This window comes from Onychomys torridus, chromosome 2, assembly GCF_903995425.1.
Source record: "Onychomys torridus chromosome 2, mOncTor1.1, whole genome shotgun sequence".
Taxonomy (NCBI): Eukaryota; Metazoa; Chordata; class Mammalia; order Rodentia; family Cricetidae; genus Onychomys; species Onychomys torridus.
In genome coordinates this window covers 26,572,811-26,591,275 of record NC_050444.1, presented here as the reverse complement: position 1 = coordinate 26,591,275, position 18,465 = coordinate 26,572,811, and the positions used below count along the sequence as shown (strand labels likewise).

The window sequence follows — 18,465 nt, the reverse complement described above, 5'->3', positions numbered from 1 at the left end:
GAAATGAAATTTCAGAATCTAGAACAAACATCCCACGGAGAGCTGGGTCGTCTCTCCTAGAGATCTCTGTCTGCGCCTTTTCATCACTGTGGTTTCCCCTACTCTAGTAGACTCAGATGGGCCCAGAAGAGCCATTGTCTCCCTTTCTGTACGTTGATAAGGGCTTCCAGCAGAGCTTTCCTCAAAAAAGGGTAGGCTCACCAGAGAAGGTCTGTGCCGTGAGAAAAGGAACATGGGAAGCAGCTTCAGCTGCCGATGGTGGGAGCAGCCACAGGCCTGCTCACTGAGCTCTAGGTTCACAGCAGAGCTCCTCTGGGGAACCCCAAGACACTGAGAAGAAACACAGAAACGCCTTCTTCACTAGTGGGAGTTAATTTTATATAGATGAACTGGAACATCAGTCTGAAGAGAAGGTTCCTCAAAACACCATGACCAGGGCAGCTTATATGATAGAAGGAAGGGTTTATTTGGGCTCGCAGAAGGAAGGGTTCCAGAGGGGTAGGAGTCAATCACCATCACCATGGGGAGGTGTGCTACAAACAGTAGGCTTGTCAGCTGGAGCAGGAGCTGGGGGCTCACATCTGAAACCACAAACAGGAAGCGGCAGAGAGAGTAAAACTCAAAATGGTACAAGGCCACACCTGCGAAGCCTTCCCAAACAGTGCCACCAACTGGAGACCAAGCATTCAAATGCCTGAGGATATGAGGGACAGCGCCTTCAAACCACCACAATTACGTAAGACGTATATGGTCTGGCCACATAGAGAACTGTTTATACATTTTAACAAACCAACCAATACTTAAAACCAATACTTAAAAGAACAAACACATTCATGCTGACTACCTCCTGCCCAGCTAAGCTCCTGAAGCTCCCTGCACTGTGAGGCTGACTTATATGAATGAGGTAGGTAACAGGGCCTTTGTGAGTGAGTAACAGACTTAGTGTCAATAAAGGTCAAGGCTGGTGTTGCTTCTGGCCAGCTCATGGTTCTAAGCTATATATTTGGCAAATGCAGGGTCCGATTTTCATTGTATTCCATTAACCTGTATGCAAAGTAGCTTGGAAAACAAGAATGTAATGCTGTGCTGCACTTTTCCTTTCGCACACGGAAGTGCAGTGGCATGCTTCCCCCAGTCATGTGGTCCCCTCTGGCATTAGCTCATTGATTGTTGACTCAATGCTCTCCTCATGGAGCCTGCACCAGGGTTTTGCACCGCTGTATCTCCTGTCTGACATCATCTCAGCTTTATGAATAAATAAACCTATTCTCTGGGGAAGCATTGATGTAAGAAGAAAAGTGAATACCCATCCTGCCCCAGCTCTATGTGTATCTTCAAGCACAACGTCCCCTGTGTAAGGCCACGCTTGATCCCCACTAACCATGAGAATGCGTAGACCTGCAGCAAGGAGGAACTTCCTGCCGCCCTCAAGCACCGCAGCTCCGTTTTTCTCTTTAAACATAGCTGCTGTTTCAAAAAGGGAAGAAGAGGAGAAAGAGCACAAAGGATGGATGAGAGCAGGGTGGCGAAACCTGGATGACTGTGAATCCACCTTTGGGTGGTATCTGAGGAGTCACTGTGTAGTTCCCTGTGTTTGTGAATGGTTTTCACCAGAGTGTTTATAGTGCTTGCATAGGGGAGACTGTAAGCTGACTGCTAACCAACTCAGAAAGAGTGGTGTTCTGGGGAATGAGCAAACCAAGAACTTAATTTGTCCTCAGTCATCTGCAGTGAGGAGTCGTATTTTCTTGTGATTTAGGATATAATAAATATGAGGGAAGAGGCAGAGATAAAAGATTAATGAGGGTGACTGCTAGCCCAGTGATAGCTAATTTACTGATTTAGATTCCTAGCCAAACCTTTCTTGCTGCTTTTGGATGCTTTTCAAGATACAGGCAGGTTGCTATTAAAATGAACTGCTCTCAAAAGTAAAGCTAACAGCGTATGCCGAAATTAACCTCATGCTTCTGAGCCAACAGGCCAAACTTCAGAAGAGGCTGGCAAGGGCTCTGCCGACGCCTCACAAGCAAAACCGTGGAAGCGGCTGTGGGGAGTTCTGTGGTGCCCTGCGGTAACCTTTGACTACAGAGCCACTTCAAAAGGTCGGGGTTCTTGCCTCCAATTAGTATGAATTAAAAATGAAGCCCATTATTTCTCTCCAGCTCCTCAAATATTCGGTCCATCACTGTGTTAACTGTGGCTTCTCAGGAAAGGCAATGTTGCTTTGGATTGAGGGCCCACACCTCCCTGGCAAGTACTGATTCTGTCCTCTCAGAGTTCAGGGAAAAGGAAACACCACCGAACATGTGATGCACACTTCCAAAACACAGGTATGACAGAAACCTAAAAATGGGTTGGGGCGATTTCAATGTTTACACCCAAATTAAACACCATGGAAGTGGTCACCATCATCAATGGAGGGGGTGAAGACACTGGCTGAACCTACTTCCTAGGTGGAAATGGTACCCGATTGTAAGTTCAGGAAAGATTCAGCCAGTACTTTAGCACTGATATCAGCAAAAGAGAGAAAGAGACCAGGGATAGGGTCTGGTGGTACTTCCTTAAAACACAGATATGAAAAGCAAAAAGAGAAAACAAAGCTATGTTCTCGAGCAAAAAAGATGCTTATGTGAAGTCAGAGAAAGAACAGTTTGAGGCCAGTTTCTTCTCATGAGTATGCTTTCTTTATTAGCCTTAGAGATGTTTTCATCCAGAGAAATTTGAATATTCTAGACAGTTATTAGATGTTGTAGGTACCAAGATAGGATTGAACCTTGCCTTCAAGCTCAGGATCCATAGGAAGGTCATATACACTCGAACAGCTGCAACAGAGTGCGTTAGAGATACAGCCAATGAACTGTATGGATCCTGTGGTACCTAGAGGACCGAGGAGAGCTTCTCAGAGGAGATGGAAATTGAGGTGGGTTTTGAATGATGCTCTAGAATTAACGAAGAAAGAAGGGGCCAGAACATTCTCAGAAGTGAGGGCAGCGTGCCCAGAGAATGGCATGCTTGTCTTAAGAGGCACGACATTCTAGAACACTTTAGGAAATTCAACCCCACGGGAGCAGGGTGAGGCATGCTGGAGGGGTGCCCAGGACTGGGCCACAGGGCTCCATGTTCAGGTGTCTGGATGGGTTCTTCAGGTCACAAAGGCACAGAAGTCACTGTGCGGGAATCATGAACAGGGTCCTCAGTGAGGGAGCGTCTTGTTGGAAAGGAGCTGTGGAAGTTAATCAGACCTGCTCTGTGCACACGTGAGGGCCGGAAGCAAAGCTGCAGAGGAGATGGAGGTCAGAAATCACTTGCAATGGCGATTAGTGACAGTGAATACGTGACCCACTAAACACCAGTCCCTGCTCCTGAAACTTTTGCATTATTATCGTAAATCCAGAATCCGGTGTGGACTGAATGGGGAGGAAGCCATGCCAGGGCAGAGATTTCTGGCTTGAGTAACTGGGTCAACAGGGATGCCATTAATGGGGATATTGATTCCAGGAGAAGCAATCAGCGACAAGCAGAAGAGGAGGGAGTAAGGCGGGGGAGCAGTTGTGCTGTGTAGCCAGGCATTTGGAGAGCTGCTTGGGACACATAAATAGGGATTATCAGAGGACCAGGGATGGGAATTTGGTACGACAGAGAGCAAGCTGCAAATCCACAATTTAGAAAGAAAACCAAAGGCAGAAACATACTTTTGCTGTAAAAGCTTAAGAGTTGGCCCACGGACACAAAAGGAGCAGACAGTGCTCTGCAGACAGGGGTGGGGGGAGGGGAGGGGGGTGTTGGCTGTGAGTGCACTACAGGTACGTCTGATGCCTATTCCAAAATGTATGGTTTCCCCTGTGCAATCTCAATGTTTCCCTGACTGGAAAATGTTCTGCACTTCAGGTCACCACTAAATGTGCTAGGCAAGTTGCCCCAGTGGAAGGAAGCAGAGTGCCTAGAGGAAGTGTTTAATCCCTGAATCCAGATTCTCCTCAACTGTTGGGAGGTCAGAAGAAGGCGTTTGCAGAGTACAGATAATCAAAGCTCTTAATGCATGGATTCTTCAGCCTCAGTTAACTAACAAAAAGCCACTGTTTCTAGGATCTGTAGCTACACTGAGAATGACCCAGGCCTCAAACTACAATGACCCAGCTCTCCAGACAGCAAAGACTTAACTCTGAGTTTCTCAACAAGTGTCAGAAAAGATTTAATTAAAAGACAGTGGGTTATTTTTACCAAGTTCATTCTGTGTGAGACTGGGAAAACCCAGACCGGATGGACGCTTTCCTCTGTGAGCACAGAGGAACTGGATAATGGTGTGTAATGGGATTGGGTCAGGGGGGTCAGGACACTGGAGATTTCTAAATCTTTCAAATGGGGTGGACATGACACTTCAAAGTCCAGGATTCATTTTAAAAAGTGATAATCTTGTAGTAATCTAATTGCTAAAATCAAATATAGAATATATTTTTCTGTTGACTTGCCATTTGTTCAGGCTCAAGGATTTAACTCTGGGTTAGAGTCTGTTAACAGGCTAGCCCAAGCCCAGTGCACTTAGGGCTATCTGGTGTCAGTCATCAGGGCCTCATGGTTCTGATGGTGGTAGTGGTGGGAGCTGTGTGCATTCTGTCCATCCTCCCACCAAGCTCAAGAGTTAGTATTTCGGTCTCAAGATGAAGAAAGAGACTGAGATGGGTTAGCATGGCCATGTCCATGGAGGTCTCCAAGAGTAGAGTCAGGAGCAAGCCTGATCAAGGAGAAGCATCATGGTGTAGGAACTGTGCTTGCTGGTGTCTCGGTCTCTTATCTTTGCATAGGAAACATCCCACGTGTTGGTGGCTTGGTCAACAGCTGGTGGAGCTTTTGAGAGGCGAATGGATTATGGGGTTGAATTCCATCGACAGATTAAGCTATGGGTTCACTGCTGAATGGGCCCTACAGGAGATGGAGTAAAGAGGAAATAGAGGATGCCTCTGAAGGGTGGATCCTGTCCTTACACCTCCTCTCTGGCTCTCTGCTTCCTGACTGCTAGGAGGGAGGGACTTTGGCCCACCATGCCCTTCAGTTGGCCTCATCATAGGACCCAAATGATGAAGCTTCTGACTCAACTGTCCACAATGGACTTTTCTTCCTGATTCTCCCGGGGTGTGTTAGAGCAACATAAAACAGACTAGTGGTAGCAGTCTTGTGGCCGAGCACTCATGGTGTGACATTTAAGATGGGATTAGCTCACACTGGCTGGAGCTGAGAGTTGGCATACATATAACCCAGAGTCCCCAAATGAAGAACCGCTGTCTGTATACAGAGTTATGTTAGAAGCTTAAATGACCAGTATTAGAGCTGATAATGTAGATAAACAAACACCCCAAACTCACCTCTTCCCAGCTCCAAGCTATGTTCCACTGTTGAAAATATAGAAGGAAGGGCTCAGGTTGTTCTAGAAAGGAACAAGAGGAAAATATTTCTCATTGGACTAAAACTGTAAAAAGTAAGAATAAAATTATTACTTTCTCTTTGACTTATTAAGTATTATACAGCAAAGGAAATGATCAATAACCCTTTAAACGGTAGCATTTTAATACTACGTAGAAAGGATCCTAAAGGCAGAAGTTAAACTGTGCTCTTGAAATAGCCACAGTCATGGGCAGGAGAGATGGATATATCTGTGGTAACGAGCATTTGTTCCTCTTGCAGAAGACCTTTGTTCAGTTTTGAGCACTGACACAGTATGCCAGTGACTCACAGCTAGCTGTCTATAACTTCAGTTCCAGAGACTCAGATACTCTCTTATGACCTTCATGGGTGGGTACCAGACATGCATGAGGTACATGGATATACATGCAGGCAAAACACTCATACACATAAAATAAAACGATCTAAATGTTTTAAAAACTCAGTCCTCTACAGTACCCTATATACAGTATCTGTACTGTGCATATCACTATATATGTAAGCAAATAGAAATGATGCCTCACACACATGTGGTGTTTAATTATGTCTATGCCTTTTTCTTTTCTTTTCATTTTTTTTTTTTTTTGATTCATTGCCTCCTTCCTCCTCTTCCTCACAGATTCCTACAGCAGGCATGAATGATCATGGTCATAACCAAAGACATGTGTGATGGGCAAAGGTATCATAGACTCAAACAAAAACATCTATGTGCTTCAAGAGATTCGAGTGAAAGACACACACACACACACACACACACACACACACACACAGAGAGAGAGAGAGAGAGAGAGAGAGAGAGAGAGACAGAGAGACAGAGAGAGACAGAGAGACAGAGAGAGAGACAGAGAGAGAGACAGAGAGAGAGACAGAGAGAGAGACAGAGAGAGAGACAGGGAGAGAAATGAAAGGGTAGAGAACCACGTGCTAATTGCTAGCATGGATCTAGCCATGCTATGTTATTCCTTCAACTTGAAATACACTGTATTGTAAACAGGGCCTTATGCTTAAAAGTAAGATTTCATCACTTATAAAGATCCCTTTCTGCAGGAGGAGGTGTGATCCAAACTTGAGAAACTTAATCTCAAATCTAAAATTCTGCTTTTGTAGGATGGTTCTTAGCAGACTTCTCAAGTCATGCTGCATGGAGGTGAAATGCATGGAGAGTGAGGAAGAGATGTAAGAGCTGGTGGAAACTGCTTAGAAGATGAACACTAAAGTAAAACAGTGTCTCTTCTACACTTTTAATTTGTTCCTGTTTTGGTAAAGCTTAAAAGAGGAAAGAAGGAACTATTCCTTAGGAAGAATTGATAAGGAAACCAATGTTAGAGAGGCCAAGAGCTGCCCAGCTGAGACTTTGTGGGGACCATCAAGAAGGCAACGAGAAACAGTAGTGCTCCCACGAGGGAGGGGATGGTCCTATAGGAGACTATTATATGCCCAGGTGAGGCTCTGTGGGCATCAGAAAGGTCCGAGCTTGCCACCCTACCCTACTTCAAAGATCCCTGGCCAGGCGGTCTAGAGCCCTTGGATGTGTGCACCAAGATAAAAGGGGAGTTGAAGGTGAGAGAGTCACTCAGCAGGAGAGGCAAGAGCAGATGGCAGCCGCCTTCATCTGCTGCCAGCAATGCAAAGCCCTGGGAAGGCCTCTCAGCCATCTGCTGGGGAAACTCCCAATCCAGAACTACTCAGCGATACTTGGGTTCTGGAAGGTCTCCACACTAGACGGAGACACCATCATTTTTAAAGGAGGAGAAACCTCAAGCTCTGATGACAGCATCAGAAATAAAAACTTGGGAATGCTGCTCGTGCACAGTGGAGATGGCCCAGAGAGCTTTGCCAGCTGACTTACCACACTGGCACGGAACAGATCCTCCCACCCCACCGTGCTGCCTCCTCACTCCAGTCTCCCTCAAGCCATCTAGTCCACTGTCCTCTTCACAGGTTCCAGCCCAGGGGCTGGAAACTTACTGTAGAAGAAGAGAAAACCAATAACCTAATTTCAGAGATCCAGGTCTCATTAGAGATTAAACACCAAATCAGGAACACTCGATTTCATATAACAAACATGACTTCATGTGAAGTCCCAGATTAACCCCAATCCAATAATTGTGAGGGAATTTACTACCCTGCTCTCATTGAGAAAGGTCATCCAGAGAAAAAAAGAAACATTGGAGTTAAGTGGAAGGGTAAGTCAGATGGTCCTAAGAAGACATATGCAAGACATGCCCCTCAAACACTAAAGAATTCACTGTGTTCTCGGCAGCACATGCAACTTTCTTCAAAACAGGCAACATTTTAGGACACAAAGCAATTCCTTTGTTTGTTTGTTTTGTTTTTCAAGACAGGACTTATCTGTGTAAGAGCCCTGACTGTCCTGGAACTCATCTGCAGACCAGGCTGGCTTCGAACTCAGATCTGCCAACCGGGTGCTGGGATTAAAGGTGTGTGCCGTCACTTCGGGCTTCAGTACCTAACAATTACAGGAAAATTGAAATAACAGCCTGTATTCTTCCTCACCACCACAGAGTAAAGCAAGATATCAACAGGAAGAGAAATTACAGGAAACATACAAACTCATGGGCACCAAACAGCACACTCTTGGATAATGAATGGGTCACAGAAGAAGTCAAGAAAGAAATTAAAAAAACAAACAAAAAACGGGGGGCTGGAGAGATGGCTCAGAGGTTAAGAGCACCAACTGCTCTTCCAGAGGTCCTGAGTTCAATTCCCAGCAACCACATGGTGGCTCACAACCATCTGTGATGACATCTGGCACCCTCTTCTGTGTACATAATAAATAAATAAATAAACCTTTAAAAAAATAAACCAAAAAAACAAAAAACAAAACTCTGGAATTTGAATACCCAAATCTATGGGACACAATGGAGGTAGTTCTAAGTAAGTTTACACACTAAGTACTCATGTCAAAAATTCTGAGAGCTCTCAAACAACTGAATGAGGCACCTAATGCCTTGGAAAAACAAGAATAACCCAAACCCAAAGCAGTAGATGAAATAAATAAGATCAGAGTAGAAATTAATGAAATAAAAACAAACAATACAAAGAATCAATGGAATGAAAGTTAGTTCTTTGAAAAGATAATAAGATGGGCAGTCAAATTAACTAAGTGAGAATATCCAAAAGCAATAAAATTAGAGATGAAAAGGGCGACATCACTACAGACATTATTGAAATTCGGAAACTATAAGGCTATGCTATAAAAATCTATATTATACTAATTGGAAAATTTAAATAATTTTTAGATATATATCATTTACCGAAATTAAACCAAGATGAATAATTTAAACAGACCTTTAGCCAACAATAAGATTGGAGCAGTGATATGAAGTCTCCTAACTAAAAAATAGCCCAAGACTATATGGAGTCACAGAAGAATTCTACCAGAACTCCACAGAACTAACTCCATTACTATTCAAATCATTCTCCAGAACATGAAAAGAAAGAATGCTTCCAAACTCTTTTTAGGAAGTTAGTATTACCCCGATATTCAAACACAACAAAAAAGAAAATTCCAGACAGATCTTACTGATGAACACGGATGTAAAAATTTCCAATAAAATACTGACAAATACCAAAAAGATGATTCATCATGATCAAATGGGCTTCATTACTGGAATGCAGAGATGGTTTGACATACATATACCATTAAATGTAATTCATCAGTTAAGTGGCCCCAAAGATAGAAATCACATAATCATTTCATTAGATGCAGAAGAGGCTTCAACAAAATCCAATATCCTTTCATGATAGAAGTCACAGAGACACTAAGAATGGAGAGAGCCTACCACAGCATAAAAAGGAAACCTATCAAAAACCTATCCAATCTCATGCTACTAAGACTACTAACAAGACAAGGTTGCCTATTTTCTCCACTTCTAGTCAATATAGTCCTTGAAGTTTTGGCTAGGGCAATAAGACGAGAGAAGGAAATAATGGTATGTAAATAGGAAAAGAAGTCAAAATACCCTTACTTACAGATGATATGATTCCACACATAAGAGACCCTGAAGACTCCACCAAATCCAACCAACCAACCAACCAACCAAACAAACAAACAAAAAACCAACCTCTTAAAGTTGACAAACATTCCCAGCAATTGGCAGTATAAAAATCAATGTACAACAATCACTAGCCTCTTTATATGCCAATGGCAAAAATATTGAAAAAGAAATTAAGAAAACCATTCACAATAGCTATCAAGAAAATAAATTAAAAAAAACAACAACATTGAAATCAATATAACCAAGGAAGCAAAGACCTCTATAATGACAACTTGGATACTGAAGAAAGAAACTGAGAAAGACAGTAGGAGATGAAAAGACCTCACACACTCATGGATCAGAAGAAAAAAATGTTAGAAAAGGGCCACCCTATCAAAAGCAACCTACCAATTTCAATGAAATTACAATCAAAATCTTAGGAACATTCTTCATGGATATATAAAAAATTAATTTATATGGAAGCACAAAAGTCCAATGATAGCTAAAGCAATTCTGAACAAAAGGAACACTGCAGGAGATAGCACATCTGATTTCAAGTAATACTACAGAGCTACAGTCATACAAATAGAATGATACAGGCACAGAAGCAGACACATAGATCATGGAAAAGAATAGAGGACCCACATGTAAGTCCACACAATTACAGTCACCTATTTGTTGACAATGATGCCAAAAATATGCACTTGAGAAAAGTCAGTATCCTTAAGAAATGGTGTTGGGAAACCTGGACATCAACATGGTGTAAAAAGAATGAAACTAGATTCCTATATGTCATCTTACGCAAAATTCAATTCCAAATGGATCAAAGACTTCAGTGGAAGACATGGTACCCTGACACTGCTGGAGGAAAGTGTAAGGATGCTTGTCAACACTGAGGCATAGGTCAGGACTTAGGAAATAAGACCAACTGTTGAGAAGTGGGATCTCATGAAACTGAAAAGTTTCTGTATAGCAAAGGAAAAGAAAAATTGAATGAAGAGGCAACTCACAGAATGGACAATTTTTCCAGCTATAGATCTGATAAAGGATCAGTATCTGGAATATGTAAGGAACTCAAATAACCAAACTCTCAATACTCTCCTCCTTTGTTTGGAACCCAGTGAAGAGATAACCTGCACACACCAGTGTAAACTTTATGTTCAAATAGGACTTTTCAATTTATGCCCTGCTGGCATTACAGCTGGACAGTTTTGTTGAGGGGCCTAGGGGCTTTTACTCCACTATGTGACAATCAAAAATGTCTCTAGACTTTGATGAATGTCCCACAAGGCGAGATCAGCCCAAGTTGTTAGTCTAAAATGAGTACATACTTACTAAAATACACTCAACTTTTACCCTAATGTTTGCTTACAGAGAAAGATGGCAGCATGAACGTAACCCTCAGAGAGGGTGCAGACAAAGAGGACAGAGATAAGCTGTATGCACTGAGCCCTGATATATTCTTGGTCAGCTGTGAGGTCAGTGGTCTTATTTAGTACCTGCAACATCCTGTGTTTCCTGATTGCTTAATACTTTGACAGGTAATGCATTAGTGCATGGTAAGGATGTAATGAAATGCAAAACTCTTTGGAGTCCATTAAAAATAAATGTGGCTACAACTTCTATATATATCAGTACCCCTCTCCTTCACTTTTATTGTACTAAATGCCTAACTTCTTGTCCTTAAGAACAGCTGGAAGGATAGATTCTTAATGCAAGGTCTTGCTTTTTGTGACTTAGGTCATCACCACCTTAAAGCCAGACAGTTGTTTGGATGATGGGAGGACCACAGGAGTCACAGGAATCATTAAATGCTAACTGGTTGCATCTTTGTATTAGTGTCCCAAGAGAGAAGAGCAATGCTTCTATGGTGGTTTGAAAGAAAATGCCTTCCCCCCGAAGGGAGTGGCACTATTAGGAGGTGTGACCTTGTTGAAGTAGGTGTGGTCCTGTTGGAGGAAGGCTTTGAGGTCTCATATAAATGTGCAAGTCACACCCAGTGAGACAGATCACTTCCTGTTGCCTGCAAGATGTAGGACTCCCAGCTCTTTTTCCAGCACCATGTCTGCCTGCATGCCACACGCCCTGCCATGATGATAACGGACTAAGCCTCTGAAACTGTAAGCCACCTAATTAAATGTTTCCATTATAAGAGTTGCTGTGGTCTTGGTGTCTCCTCATAGCAACTGAAACCCTAAGACAACTCCCAAGCCCCAAACAATGACTAAATCTACATTCCAACTAGAACCTTCCTGAGAGCCTTTAATGAGATAAGGAACAGAAAGTTTTGAATGGAATTTAATGTTGGGTACTTTTTTTTCCTCCTTATTTTTAAAGGGCCAGGTAGGCTCAACAGTTTTTACTAAATACAGCATTTTTAAGTTCAAACATGTCCTAAAGCAGGGGCCTTCCTTAGCCTTGTCTATTCGCTAAGGACAAGAGGCCTTTAAAATACATATGTTGACACATGCTTTTTCCTAATTCTGTTCTAATCTAATCCCACCTCAATAACTATTCAAATATTTTAAGCATCTCCATGTACCTGTTGCTATGATACCTGGGGTTTTGATACTGATCAAAACAGACTAATTTTCCTATTCTCATGGAGCTTAGTGGTAGAGAAGAAACCAAGTGTATCCACTGGGCAGAGCAGCTGTGATGCTCACTGAAGAAATCAAAGGGTTAGGGGCACCCAGGGGTGGATATGACATTAAGTGCTGGAGTTGGGAAAGACTTTACTGGCAGAATGCTTGCTGGGAGGCCATGACACAGTGGGGGAATCAGAAGCCAGAATATCAGCTCACAAGAGAAAGGAGAAGGAAGGATTTGAGGTTTGGAGACTGTGTGGGTTGCCTAGCAGAAACCACTCAAGGGACCATGGTTTTAGAGGGACTTCAGTTCATCACAGTGGGGAAGGTGGAGTAGTTGCTCTGTTTAGGGAAGAATATGAGGGAGAGCTGCTGTTCACATTGGGGATCAGGAGAAAGCAGAAATCTGGGGCCAGAGCCTGGCTAAAACTCCCAAAGGCCTCTCCCCAGTGTCTTGTTCCTACTAGCCAGGATCTCTCTCTTAAACATTCCACAGCCTCCCAGAACAGTACCTGAACTGGTGAACAAGCTTTCCAAATGTGAGTCGATTCAAACTGTGACACAGGGTCCAGCTGGCAAAAACATGGAAAAGGGGAGGAGTCAATCAAGCAGAGTGGCTACTGCTATGAACATGAGACCTGTGAGCATGGCGGTGTAGATGCTCTCTGCCCTACAACCAGCAGAGGTGAGGCAATGGAATCGGAAGAGGGTGAGTTTTACAGGGTTGGAGCTTTACCAGCTGAGTTTAAAGTAGAAAGTGAGAAGCAGCAAAGACTTGAGGCTGGACACAGATGCGTGATTACAATGAGACACCATGCGATCTAACCCAGTAAGCAGTAAAGAACTAGAGGACTAACAGAGTGAAGGGTCAATAGGCAGTGAGTGTGGTGGGGTAAGTTGAGGGCACAGAAGGATGGGGGAGGTAATGGAGAAAGGGATGTTTGGAGAGAAAGGGATTCAGACACTTCCTACTCAAAATATAGTCTTTGAACTGGCAGCTTCAGCAGTACCTTTTAAGACATGCAGGTCTCAGACCCATAGAATCTGCATTTTAATACTGTTCCGGTGATTCAAGTGCACAGTAAGTCTGGGGAAGAACTGTCTTAATCAGTGTTACATACACACCAAGGTGGATAAATCTCTATTTGCATAGAAGCAGTAACGCCCCTGTCAGATGGTGTGTGAGCAGGTTTCTGAGGTGATGGCCTTCCCAAAGCCTCTTTCTCAGAGTTAGCTCCTATGGTTCATTTGTGTTTCTTGAACTTCCATCCGTCGGTCTTGGGCCCTTGGTCTGCAGGCCTTATACCCTTAAATATGGCTGGTAGGCTTCAGATGTCTTTCTCTCTTGTCTTTCCTCCCTGGCTGCAGGTGGAGAGCATCCTTTATTTCCTGAGACCATAGTCCAGATTATTTGTAGGGGGGGCGAGTGTGCAGTGTCTTCAATCTTGACTGTACAGCTCTGTATCTTCAGAGAGCTAGTGAGAGATATTAGTGCAAAGTGTATGGAATGGCCCTCTATGGCTTTTTAAAGGGTTAGCTTTCCAATTCAAGAATCCTTCATGGTTCTGTACCTTCTTTAATATGAGTAGGCTATCTTCTCTCTCTCTCTCTGTCTCTCTATCTCTGTCTCTGTCTCTGTCTCTCTCTATTTTCTCACATATATATATGAGAAAATAACAGCTGCATGTGACATTACAGAATGAAAGATGAGACGGAGCCTAATTAATGGGGGCTTTGTCTTCACAGCAGCTTTATTCCTAATAAACAGTGTGACATTTTATTAACCCAGACACAACCTCCTGCATAAAGACTTGCATGCAAAGCAGTAGAAAAATCACAAACGTGGAGTCTCTTATTCTATTTCCTGAGACATGACTTCAGGGGCTGTCATTACATCAGGTGTCTTATGGCTGCTGACAATGGCCAGCTGTGAGGCCTTGCGGTTTCAGACACCATGCTACACAATTTCTCCCATCTCCACCTCAGACTGTGCACAAGTACTGAATGGGAGCCATACTATTGTTACTCTGCAGGTAGGACAACTCCGGTCAGAAAGGTGAATCGATATCGCCGGTCGGTGGTAGAGCCAAGTTCCAAACCAGTGAGTCAGATTTCACAATGACCCCTCCCACAGATGCATGCCCGTATGCTGAGGGCACAGCATTCTAAGTTTGCTCTGCATGGCGGTGTTCTTATGTGCACATGATCATTACAAAATATCATATGTGTTCACATGAATCAGGGAGGTTTAAACAAACGGTCTCTAATTTCACTGTTAGTCAATATTTGTTGAGAACCCCTCGAGTGGATACGAGCATCTTTTAGATATATAATAATTCAGTTCTTGCTGAGTTAGGAAAGGTCAATGGAGTGGAGTCATCCTAGCATTACTCTGCTAACCAGTGCTACGGTTATAATAAACTGGTTTATCACCATGGGTACCAGAACGATGTCTCCAGCAGCTTGCTTGGCTGGACCTCCAGCTCTACTGTCAGGAGACAGTGATGGTAATTGCTGCTCCTTTGATCCCTTCCTCCACCAAGGAGACTGAGTCCTTAGGCTAGGTCAGCAGACATGGGTGCATGGAAGAAAAAGAATCAAGTCCAGTCTACCTATGTGCGTTAATGACCATGATGCTTTGGGCTCACTGGTTTCCTCCTCTGTATTGTTTACTATCCTATGATTCAGAGATAGCAATGTCCAGTTCCCCACCTACTGTTTGTGTAGTGTGACAGTGACTGGTGGGTCAGAGCTCTGGGCAGGAAGCACGGGGAGTAGTTTAATGAACCTGTGAGGACACACTCAGGGTTGTGACACCAAGCCAAGCCGAGGCTCACAGGGTTGTACACTCACAGAGTTAGGATTTGGGGCTGATGAGATATTCTTTTGAAGTCAGTGAGGCCAGAATCAGTCAACAACAAAAGGAGTCCAGAAACTGACTTTCCCCCCTACCAGCTCTCACTGGGAAGAGAAACAGAAGTCTTATTTTTATGTCAAAAAAATAGGGCAACCTTTTTAGTTTCCCAGAGATTAAAAGAAACAAAAGATGTATGAATACAAATATTCTAAGGCCTATCTAAATACATGCCTGTTTTATTTTAATGCACCCAGTGTCCGATGGGCATATATCATAACTCTGTATTTATTACTATCTGTATACATATTTCTCTGCCTTAAGTTGTCAAGTCTGATAAGCCGGGACCAAACCTAGTTGGTGCTTTCTGGAATGCATGTCAAACTGTTACGCAGAGTTAGACATTCAAGGGTGTCTGACAGAGATAATTATGAAGAAGAGGACTTTTGATTCCATGGGAGACACATGGTGAAAGGCCCCTGTCTCTCCCACAGTGTCATAGAGCCATCTAGTTAATGGACGCTTGTGCACTGGGATTAGCAGAACTAACTAAATGTTGCGTGGTTGTGGACCAGCAGTATCAACACTGCTTGGGACACCCTGACAGAAAAACAAACCCCAGGTCATAGCCCACACCTACTGAGCCAGGATCTGCAATTTTACAAGACACCCACGTTACTTCTATGCTCATTAACGTCTAGCAAGCATAGACTGAAGGCCCAGCCAGTTCAACTGCTTCATTTTACAAGTGAGGAGGTTTTAGGCTCAAATAGGTCAAGGGATTGACCAGCAACTTGTCCTTCTTGGGACTCCAACATACAGATTCCATAGCTGTATAGCCTCCAGCTCACTCATGCTCTTCCTCACATGACCCTACTATGGGATGCTGGGATTTAAAATGTGAATGAGCAACACTCGGTGCCACACAGGGAACCATACCAGACTGATTGTGTTTGCTTGTCACAGGGTCTATTCTTTCTTTAAAGATGTAATTATGTGTACATGTGTCTGCACGTGGGGTTGTGTTCATATGAGTGCAGGTGCCTGTGCAATCCAGATGAGGGCATTGCATTTTCTGGAACAAGAGTTACAGGCAGTTGTAAACTGCCTGCCATGGATGCTGGGAATTGAACTCAGGTCCTCTGAAAGAACAGTACCTGCGCTTAACAACTGAGCCATCTCCCTACACACGACCTGTATTCTTCCAGTGCCCTAAATACATTTACAAGATGCTAGGGATGGAAATGGAGAAGGGCATTTCTCAGGAGTAGGCTTGCTCACCACATTCTGCCTGGGGTGACTGATGATGTGTGGAACTGGACACCCTGCTTTTGGGGATGGGCTGGAAATCCCCATATTTCTACACATCTCTGGTCCAGACACGCAGCTCTGACCATAGTTCTCTTCTGACCCCACTCTTTACTTTATTACATGCTTTAAAGTCACAGCTTACACATGGCTCTGCCCAACTAACTTTGTCAAAGCCTCTAGGATGCGCATTCTAAACAAGATTAGAGCCACAGCCTCAGGCACCTCCTTGAGTTGCTACTGATACGCTGGTTTTCTAAGCCATCCTCTAAAGCAGCTCCTTCCATACATTCCAGTCTGGATATCATATATGTCCCAAGACAGGCTTGAAAACATTAATTTCTAAGTAGGAGAATTTGATTATGATTATTTCCCCCTAGATTTCAGCTGTAAAAACAGTCAGAGTGTAAAGGATATTTAAATATTCAGATTACATCAATGTTGTGCCATTAATATTTTAAGAGGCCGAAAAGGACAGGCAGGCTCTTTAATCTGTCTGTCTGGTAGGTATCTGTCTTCACTCACATGTGAACAGCAACTGGTCTCCTCCCAGCATATGATAACTTTTCTGGGAAAACATTAATTTCTTATGTGTGGAGAGACTGTATGTTTGTCCATAACTAACACTTTGTCTACCAACTAGGAATCAGAGAAGGATATGCTGGATATAAGAGCACTGCTCTGAAGAAGACATGGCTTGAGAAACACAAGAGAGTAGCTAAATCAATACCTCAAGATGTGGGAAGAATATTAAAATGTTGCTGAAAGCAAAACACAATGAATCGCAGGAGAGTACGATGAATTGATCCATGTTCTACAGATTCCTAAATAAACCATGAGATCAAACTGTTGCTCTCCTGAAAAGGCTGTAGGGCTTCTGGCTCACTGTGAATTGGAGCTCTTGCTCTGGATGCTACCAACCTGTTACCTCCCCCTAGACTTGATCTCCATTGTTCCCCACTTACCCAGTTCTGATCTCTTCAGTCAGAATCTAAGGCCTAGTTTTGTGTGTACAAAAAATAAAAACTAGATCTCTAGACTACAGACTGTTTTAGATTAATGGTGAGATCTTTGATCTTCCTCTTCATCACCTGACAGGTTCTGGTACTTACAACATCCATTTTTAACTTCTCAGCCTCTCTACAAGAGCCTGAATTACCACTGCTTATAAGAACATGCATGTACACACACATACCCAATACTTGTCCACACAAGACACATACATATATTCAAACGTACACGCACACACTCACAGATTCTCAAGCATACACCTCTCCCCACATCTCCAACCTGAGAGAAAGAAGGGAAGGTAACAGAAAGGACCTTTGCCTTCTTTGCCTGGGTTTCCTACCCTCACAGGCCTGTGAAGAAATAGAGAAGTGGAAGGAGGGCAGAACAGGGAAGGAAAGAAGTTATTTCACACCCCTGCAGCACTTCTGAAATGTCCCTCCTCAGCTTCCACTCTGCAACTGTTACGTCTGGAATCTGAGGTTTTCTCACAGCCCCCGAGTGTTTGGGACATGGGGTCCAGGGATGGTGCAGTTTTGAGAGGCACAGAGCCTCTTGGAGATGGGCAGAACAGGCCTCGAGGGCAAGCCTTTGACAGCTCTATCTTCCTCTTTGCCCCGGCTTCCTGGTCTGCTGAGGCCATGACCGGAGATGCTCTGCCGTGATGGAGACGTGAAACATGTTGGAGCTGTGAGCCCAAACACACCCTTCCTCAAGTGTGTCTAGCAGTCACAACAGTGCAAAAGTAGCTGATGCAGAGGCCCACCCAGGGAGCCCAGTGTGTGTGATAAGGTGGGGTCAGGGGTGAGGAGGGGGTGATAAGAGGTGGGAAGAAAAACACCTCACTATGCTGCTCAAGACTGCAGATACAGTCTTCACCTTTCCTGGGGTCAGCAGCTGCTGAAAGAAGGGAGAAGAATGAAGCCCCACACCTCCCTGCTCTCTCCAAAGCCTTCAGGCTCCCTTCTTCACCATCTTGTGCTCTCTGCTCAGGTCCACACTTCCTGCCATCCATGCTGGTTCCTTTCCCGCATCCTGAAACCCACTCAGAAGAGGCTGGAAGAGCAGCTCCCTGGAGATAGGATCCCGGCTTCTTGGACTTGGAAATCATTGGCCCTGCTGCCTCTTGTTCCACAACAATCGAGCTCATGGAAAAGGAATAGATCAGTGAAGACCCCGAGTTCCTCACAGGCCCACTGGCACACATGGAGTAAATGGCTCTCAACATACAGAACTAAGAACATGGAATTCATTTCCTTTGAGGTTTTGA

The 18,465-nt window shown here is 43.8% G+C and overlaps 1 protein-coding gene across 1 annotated transcript in view; it reads right to left on the bottom strand.

Annotated features, from left to right (window-relative positions):
* Pag1 (phosphoprotein membrane anchor with glycosphingolipid microdomains 1) overlaps positions 1–18,465 on the bottom strand; it is a 138,944-nt gene that overhangs the window by 85,197 nt on the left and 35,282 nt on the right. Inside the window, exon 2 of the mRNA XM_036178448.1 lies at positions 5,361–5,422. The gene's annotated coding sequence lies outside the window, so the exon portion shown is untranslated. The remainder of the gene's footprint in view (positions 1–5,360; positions 5,423–18,465) is intronic.